Genomic DNA, 9,049 nt, shown 5'->3' with positions numbered 1-9,049 from the left:
GTACGGAGCACGGACGACTGGGCGGTAGTAAGTTCGCGTCCTCTCGTCACGGATACTGAAGGCGGCCATCTTTGAATCCTGCACGTACGGAAGGTAAAGTGGATCTTTTCTGCCCAAATATGCAGGGATGGCTCGGGACCGTGAAGAACCCCATATTTTGGCACCTAAATCCTGCACTCAAGTTTCATTTATTTTCAGAGGCTCGAGCTTAGCCAAGACAAACACGGGATGGGCTACGTGCACCTTAGCGGGCTGGGGGGAAAAGTCATCCGCTTTGCACAAAGAATGACCGGAATGACACAATGGGTGCGGCCATCTTAGAAGTTAGGTGTCCGTACAAGTGAAAACGCTGTCTCCGCTGAGGAAAAAGAACAATCGCACCCTGAGTCATATACCGCGAAAACGCTTCTAGCTACATGGGCAAGAGGAAGATTTTTTAGGACAAAAAGGGTGTGGAGAAGCAGTTGAGGTACCAGGATATTGTTCACCCCGTCAACGGAAAGTGAAAAAACAGCGACCAGCCGGAACCTTATTTACGTTTGAGGGACATGGTCACCGCCCAGTGCAGGTAAGGAGAGCAGCCAGGAGCCAACAGGAAAAGGGAATCCAATGTGGGAGGAGGGAATTTTTCTTAAGAGAGGAGAAGGGCTTCCCTCTGCTGGAGGTGGAGTCAATCTTAAGGTCGGGGCTTTCCGAGAACCAAGTGCCTAAAATTCTATAAGGAATAAATAAGACGACTCTGGGAGAATGAAAAGTTGTGCAAGCCCGGGCGCGATGGCGCGCACATGTAGTCCTAGCTACTGGGGAAACCGAGGCAGGAAGATCGCTTGAGCCCAGTAGTTCCAGGCTGCAGTGAGCTATGATCGCACCTATCAATAGCCACTGCACCACGCAGCCTTGGCAACCCCTTCTTGAGGAAAAAAAGAAAAAAGAAAAAAAAAAAGTTATGCAAGAAAAGAAATCATAGGGTACTACCTGACTGACCTATAAATATTATTTACATAGTCATCATAATGTAAATTCTAATTCTGATCCTACCTAAATTAAGACAATTCCATTGGAAGAATGAGAAGGAAATTCGCGTGTAGTGGAGTGTTTCTATTTCTAACAGAGTTTTCACGTGTCCTTCATGATAAATCTATAGAAAATGCCCCAAAATGCAAACTCCATTTCAGAAACATACCATGTTACTTAAAATATCGAATCTGTGAAGAGTAAAAAGCTTTACAGAACTATATGACTCCTTAGGAGAATTGCAAAATAAAAGCAATAATTTTATGACTCAGGAATTTCACTCCTAAATATTTATTCAACAGTAATGAAACTATATGTCCTCACAAAGTCTCACAAGAATGTTCTTGGTCCTTTTATGCATAATACCCTGAACAGGAAACAGTCCAGGTGTCCATCAGTAGATGAATGTATAAGCAAATGGTAATGTAATCATACCCTGGAATACTACTCAACAATAATAAAAGAACAAATCACAGATGTATGCACCATTATAGATAAATGTCAACAACCTTATGAAGGGGGCCAGCCCCTCCACACCTATGGGTATTTCTTGTCAGGTGGGACGAGAGACTGAGAAAAGAAATAGGACACAGAGAAAGTATAAAGAAAGAACAATGGGCCCAGAGGACTGGCACTCAGCATACGTATTTCTCGTCAGGTGGGATGAGAGACTGAGAAAAGAAATAGGACACAGAGAAAGTATAAAGAAAGAACAGTGGGCGCAGGGGGTGCAAGGGACCGGCACTCAGCATATGGAGGACCCGCGCCGGCACTGGTCTGTGAGTTCCCTCAGTATTTATTGATCACTATACCATCTCAGTGAAGGGGATGTGGCAGGACTATAGGGTAATGGTGGGGAGAGGGTCAGCAGGAAAACGTGAGCAAAGGACTCTGTGTCATAAATAAGCTTAAGGAAAGGTGCTGTGCCTTGGTATGTACGTATGCCAGACTTATGTTTGACTTTACACAAAGAGCAGTAAAGAGCAGTATTGTCACCAGCATGTCTCATCTCCAGCCATAAGGCGGTTTTCTCCTTTCTCAGTAAATAGAATGTATGATCCGGTTTTACACCAGGACATTCTATTCCATTCCATTCCTCCCAGACGAGCAGGAGACAGATGCCTTCCTCTTATCTCAGCTGCAAAGAGGCCTTCCTCTTTCACTAATCCTTCTCAGCACAGACCCTTTATGGATGTGGGGCTGGGGGACGGTCGGGTCTTTCCCTTCCCATGAGGCCATATCTCAGGCTGTCTCAGTTGGGAGAAACCTTGGACAATACGTAGGCTTTCTTGGGCAGAGGTCCTTTCGGCCTTCCGCAGTGCACTGTGTCCCTGGGTACTCGAGACTGGAGAATGGCGATGACTTTTAGCAAGCATATTGCCTGCAAACACATTTTTAACAAAGCACATCCTGCACAGCCCTAAATCCATTAAACTTTGAGTCAACACAGTGCATTTCTGCGAGCACAGGGTTGCGGCTAGGGTTACAGATTAACAGCATCTCAAGGCAGAAGAATTTTTCTTAGTACAGAACAAAATGGAGTTTCTTATGTCTACTTCTTTCTACATAGACACAGTAACAATCTGATCTCTCTTTCTTTCCCCCACACCTTATTCTGAGAGAAAGAAGCCAGGCAGAAAGAGAGAAGAGAGAACATGTTATATGATTCCATTTACACGGAATAACAAGTGTAGTGAGGATATGGAAGAACTGGAACCTTCACATACTGCTGGTGGAAATGTAAAATGGTGCAGCCACTTTGGAAAATAATCTGGCAGTTCCTCAAATGGTTAAACATACTGACCATATGATCTGACAGTTTCACTCCTGGGTTTATATCCAAGAGAAATAAAAACATGTCCATACAAAAATTTGTGCATGAATGTTTATAGCAGCATTATTTATAATAGCCTGAAGTGAAAACAACTCAATTATCCATCATCTGATGAAGGGAAAAATAAAATGTAGTATTGTGGGGAAAAGAAAGAGGGATCAGACTGTTACTGGGTCTATGTAGAAAGAAGTAGACATAAGAGACTCCATTTTGTTCTGTACTATAGAAACTCTTGTGCCTTGAGATGCTCTTAATCTGTAACCCTACCCCCAACCCTGTGCTTGCAGAGACGTGTGCTGTGTTTACTCAAGGTTTAATGGATTTAGGGCTATGCAGGATGTCCTTTGTTAAAAAAGTGCTTGAAGGCAGTATGCTTGGTAAAAGGCCATTCGCTAATCTCTAGTACCCAGGGACACAAAACACTGCGGAAGGCCACAGGGACCTCTGTCTAGGAAAGCCAGGTATTGTCCAAGGTTTCTCCGCATGTGCTAGTCTGAAATATGGCCTCATGGGAAGGGAAAGACCTGACCGTCTCCTAGCCCGACACCCATAAAGGGTTTGTGCTGAGGAGGATTAGTGAAAGAGGAAGGCCTCTTTGCAGTTGAGCTAGAGGAAGGCATATGTCTCCTGCTCGTCCCTGGGCAATGCGAAACCTGTGTAAAACCTGATTGTATGTTCTATTTACTGAGATAGGAGAAAACCGCCCTAGGGCTGGAGGTGAGATGTGGTAGTGGCAATGCTGCCGTTTAATGCATAGAAATGTTTGTGGAGATGTTTGTTTACATGCACATCAAGGCACAGCACCTTTCCTTAAACTTATTTATGACACAGAGATCTTTGTTCACATGTTTTCCTGCTAACCCTCTCCCCACTATTACTCTATTGTCCTGCCACATCCCCCTCTCTGAGATGGTAAAGATAATGATCAATAAATACTGAAGGAACTCAGAGACCTGTGCCCACATGGGTCCTCCATATGCTGAGCACTGGTCCCCCGGGCCCACTTTCCTTTCTCTGTACTTTGTCTCCGTGTCTCTTTCTTTTCTCAAGTCTCTCGTTCTACCTGACAAAAAAATGCCCACAGGTGTGGAGGGGCAGGCCACCCCTTCAACTATAGCCATACATTAGAATATTATGCAGGTATAAAAAGGAATAAAGTGCTGAAACATGCTAAAACATAAATGAACCTTGAAAACATCCTAAAGGAAGAAGCCAGTCACAAAAGACTTAAGATTATATGATTGCATTTATATGAAAAGTCCATATAGACAAATCTAGAGGTGGGGGGAATGGCAGAATTAACAGGTGTTAATATTCACAGTATGAATAAGAAAAAGATAACCAATATAAAGTTGAAAAAAATACTGAAGTAAATAAACAAGCAACTTATAAAATATGAAATAAAACTAAGGTAAGATTTTTATTCATGAAGGGGCCAGCCCCTCCACACCTGTGGGTATTTCTTGTCAGGTGGGATGAGAGACTGAGAAAAGAAATAAGACACAGAGACAAAGTGTAGAGAAAAGAAAAGTGGGCCCAGGGGACCTGCGCTCAGCATATGGAGGACCCACGCCGCCGGTACTGGTCTCTGAGTTCCCTCAGTATTTATTGATCACTATTTCTACCATCTCGGAAAGGGGGATGTGGCAGGACTATAGGGTAATGGTGGGGAGAGGGTCAGCAGGAAAACATGTGAGCAAAGGTCTCTGTGTCATAAATAAGTTTAAGGAGAGGTGCTGTGCCTCGATGTGTACATAGGCGAGATTTATGTTTGACTTTACACAAACATCGCAATGCAGTAAAGAGCAGTATTGTCGCCAGCATGTCTCACCTCCAGCCCTAAGGCAGTTCTCTCCTATCTCAGTAAATTGAACTTACCATCAGGAGGAGCAGGAGACAGATGCTTTCCTCTTATCTCAACTGCAAAGAGGCCTTCCTCTTTCACTAATCCTCCTCAGTACAGACCCTTTACAGGTGTCGGGCTGGGGGACACTCAGGTCTTTCCCTTTCCAAGAGGCCATATCTCAGGCTGTCTCAGTAGGGGAAACCTTGGACAATACCCAGGCTTTCTTGGGCAGAGGTCCCTGCGGCCTTCTGCAGTGTATTGTGTCCCTGGGTACTCGAGACTGGAGAATGGCAATGACTTTTACCAAGCATACTGCCTGCAAACACAGCACATGTCTCTGCAAGCGCAGGGTTGGGGCTAGGGTTACAGATGAACAGCATCTCAAGGCAGAAGAATTTCTCTTAGTACAGAACAAAATGGAGTCTCTTATGTCTACTTCTTTCTACATAGACACAGTAACAGTCTGATCTCTCTTTTCCTCACACCTGAGCACCAGTTTAAGTAAAACTTTAAGCAACTGCACATAGTATTTTTCTTCAATAGACAAATCTGCCCCATGTTACCCTGATTCAGAAAACTTCCCATTCCCAGTACTTCTTTAAAGCAATGCTCACAGTGCCTCTTTAGGTACTGACCTCATATCTGCTGCCAGCCAACTCGTCCCGGGGTCCCCATTCATCTTGTCAATTTCAGTTCCTCTGCTCCAGCAGACCTTCTTCATTCACGTCCTTGTGTCCCTGTGTTCGGATGTGACCATGTCATCCGATTCTGTCGCTGTTCATTGAGCCACTATGCCGCGGACCCTGTTGGACTGAACAAAGGAGGGCGAATGAGGGAATAAAGACAAAAGGCAAAAGAGTGTATTTGGAAGAAGTGGTCGGGGGCACCTTGCTCTTAGTGAACAAGGGCCCTAAACTTTGAGCTGTCTTAGGATTTATTGGTAGCGAGAAGGGGGGTGGTTGTCAGTCCAGAGCAGGTCTGCAAGACTGCATTCCTCAAACAATAAGCTCTAGATGTCCTAGTACATAACCTCAAGAATCCCAGCGCCAGGGAGTGATGGCCCTCAGCAAACCTTCTGGGGCCGGGACAGAAGCGAGTTTGCCCACATTCTGCATTCATGATAAGCAATGTGCTGTTTGATCATATAGCCTCAGTGGAAGGCTGACTTGGTCACAATTCCCCAGCCTCTGGCTCTCTACAATTACTAATGTGTTTTATTACTATTATTTAATAATAAATAATATGTTTTATTATTTAGTAATAATATGCATTATTACTAATATGTTTTATTAATATATTACTAATATGTTTAAGTATAGGTTTTCTAGGGAAGCAGTCAGAACATCTACAGGTAAGTTTGACTCAGCAAAGCATACAGACTTCGGATTTGAGCAGACTTAGGTTTTTATCTGTATTCTGCATTTATACTGTGAGAACATGGGTGAGTGTTTTAACTTCTCTGAGATTCTTTTTTTATTTGTATAAAAACAAAATCATTAATAACTACTCATATAGTAAAAATACATAGCACATAGTAGGTACCCAAGATGGATTAACAAACAGTATTCCACTTCTTCTATCTGTTTCTCTGGATTTTTTTTTGGCTTTTAAAATTTTCTCCTTTGATTTTTCTCCCCCTTTCTCTTTATAACTGTTTTTTCCCAAATGAAGACCTTTGGGTATAGTTTTTGGCAGGATTTCATAATTTAATGAAGATGACTTTGTTGGTGTTTGCTATATAAAATAATTGTGTTTCTTGTAAAACCAACCATCTGGTACTGTATGTTACTTTTTTTTCCTTTAAATTATTAGATTAACCTATCACCTGAAGAAAACACAGTTAACAGTTAAATAATTGTGTATATGTGTGTATCTAAGGCACACATATACACAACTCAAACAACTCAAAACATCTGTTATAATCATAGTTTACTAAGGCAGTGAATTCCTTTAATCCTCAGGTCCCGGCTTCCTGGGAAAAAATATTTCCTATAAGGGAAGGAAGTGAAGGTATTAAGATCAATACATCATCCTTGACCAGTGACCAGCTTCAGAGAAGAGCCAGAGTCAACAATAGAACAAATATTCCCGTTGCTGGCTGTATCTAAGGGCACCAGAAAATGTCCAAGTCCCAAGTGAGTTATACATGTATATTTTGACTTCCTACTTGGTTTTCCAGTGGATTTGAAGAGGTTTCATAATGCTCATAATTAAAAGGATATTATGAGCCTGGGCACAGTGGCCTCACACCTGTAATTTCAGCACGTTGGTAGGCGGAGGTGGGAGGATCGCTTGATCTCAGGAGTTCGGGACCAGCCTGGGCAACATAGTGAGACCTCATATTTGAAAAAAAGGGAAAAAAAAGGATATTATGTTTGTTCAATATTTATGAGGTGAAGGGGGCCAGCCCCTCCACACCTGTCAGTATTTCTCTTCAAGTGGGACAAGAGACAGAAAAGAAATAAGACACAGAGACAAAGTATAGAGAAAGAAAAATGGGCCCAGGGGACCAGCACTCAGCATAGAGAGGACCCGCACCAGCACTGGTCTCTGAGTTCTCTCAGTATTTATTGATCGCTATCTCTACCATCTCAGTGAGGGGGATGTGGCAGGAAACAGAGAAAGGTGTGTAGGGCAAGTTTTGGGAGATTCTGTGCAGAAGCTTCGAGTTTTCCTCACCCCATGGAGTTACACAGACAATGTTTGATTGTCCTAGCCATGATGTGTGACAACAGGCATGACATATTGCCAGTCCAGGAAGCCCACTTGAGCCTGGGTGTCCAGGGTTTTTATTTGGCTTTAGTTATTATGGGCAAGGCTGATCACATGAGTGGCTGACCTTATTCTTCAGCCCCTTCAGAGGCCACTATACTACAGTGTGGCCCAAGGCTCCCATCATACATTGTTAGCATACATGATCTTGTGTGACCCAAGGCTCCCAGCAAACAAAGACACTCATCAGACAGTATATTCCAATGGCTTAGAGTAGGAGTGTCCAGTCTTTTGGCTTCCCTGGGCCACACTGGAAGAAGAATTGTCTTGGGTCACACATAAAATATACTAACACTACCAACAGCTGATGAGCTTAAAGAAAAAAGAAAAAAGAAAAACTAAAATATCTCATAATGTTTTAAGAAAGTTTACAAATTTGTTTTGCATTCAAAGCCCTCCTGGAGGCCAGGCACAGTGGCTTATTCCTGTAATCCCAGCACTTTGGGAGGCCAAAGTGGGCAGACCACTTGAGGTGAGGAGTTTGAGACCAGCCTTGCCAATATGGTGAAACCCCATCTTTACTAAAAATACAAAAAATTAGCTGGGCATGGTGATGCATGCCTGTAATCTCAACTACTTGGGAGGTTGAAGTGGGAGAATTGTTTGAATGTGGGAGAATCGCTTGAACTTGGGAGTTGGAGGTTGCAGTGAGCTGAGATTGTGCCCCTGCACTCCAGCCTGGGCGAGAGAGTGAAACTCTGTCTCAAACAACAACAACAACAACAACAACAACAACAAACGAAACAAAGCCCTCCTGGGCCACGTGCACCCCATGGTCCACAGGTTGGAAAAGTTTGATTTAGAAGTTACCTCCCAGGGACAGGCAAAGGCTGAGCCTTTCTTTGGAATGTTCAGTTTATGGGTAACCCAGACTCACTCTGTTAATCCTTTACTGCACAGCTTATCTTCACACCATGATGTCTTGAATCTCAGCTGGAAGACTCAGAAGGTTAGGGACTAGAATCATCTGAAGGCTTCTTCCTCTCTGTTTCTATGTGCCAGGCTGAGATTACTTGAAAACTAGGCTCAGCTGAGGCTGCTAGCCAGAGCACCTGTGTGTGACCTTCTCATGTGGTGTGGATGGGCTTCTCACAGCATGGTGCTGGCTCTGAGACAGCCAAGATGAGGCTACAGGGCCTTTTCTGCCTTAGCCTCAGAAGTTATGTTGTGTCACCTCTGTTGCATTCTGCGGCTAGCTCACCTGGTAGAGCATGAGATTCTTAATCTCAGGGTCGTGGGTTTGTGCCCCACCTTGGGCGCCAGATGAAGGAAGCCTGCCCCTCCACACCTGTGGGTATTTCTCGCAAGGTGGAGATGAGAGACTGAGAAAAGAAATAAGACACAGAGACAAAATATAGAGGAAGAAAAGTGAGCCCAGGGAACTGGCATATGGAGGACCCACACTGGCACTGGTCGCTGAGTTCCTTCAGTATTTATTGATTACTATCTCTACTATTCTCAGTGAGGGGGACGTGACAGGCCTATAGGGTAATGCTGGGGAGAGGGTCAGCAGGAAAACATGTGAACAAAGGACTCTGTGTCATAAATAAGTTTAAGGAAAGGTGCTGTGCCTTGATGTGTAC

General features: G+C 43.7%; 1 protein-coding gene across 2 annotated transcripts in view; it reads left to right on the top strand.

The window, feature by feature from the left end:
• The first annotated feature begins 70 nt into the window (after window positions 1–70).
• Window positions 71–9,049, top strand: part of LOC105497084 (zinc finger protein 649) — a 36,417-nt gene continuing 27,438 nt past the window's right edge. The window contains exons 1-2 of one of the 2 annotated variants that reach the window (XM_011767813.3): window positions 71–568; window positions 6,656–6,829. The gene's annotated coding sequence lies outside the window, so the exon portion shown is untranslated. The remainder of the gene's footprint in view (window positions 569–6,655; window positions 6,830–9,049) is intronic. The other variant, XM_011767812.3, reaches the window with a different exon arrangement.

This window comes from Macaca nemestrina, chromosome 20 (genome assembly GCF_043159975.1).
Source record: "Macaca nemestrina isolate mMacNem1 chromosome 20, mMacNem.hap1, whole genome shotgun sequence".
In the NCBI taxonomy this organism is placed as follows: domain Eukaryota; kingdom Metazoa; phylum Chordata; class Mammalia; order Primates; family Cercopithecidae; genus Macaca; species Macaca nemestrina.
The sequence above is the reverse complement of the archived record's forward strand: the minus strand, read 5'-3'. Positions and strand labels throughout refer to the sequence as shown.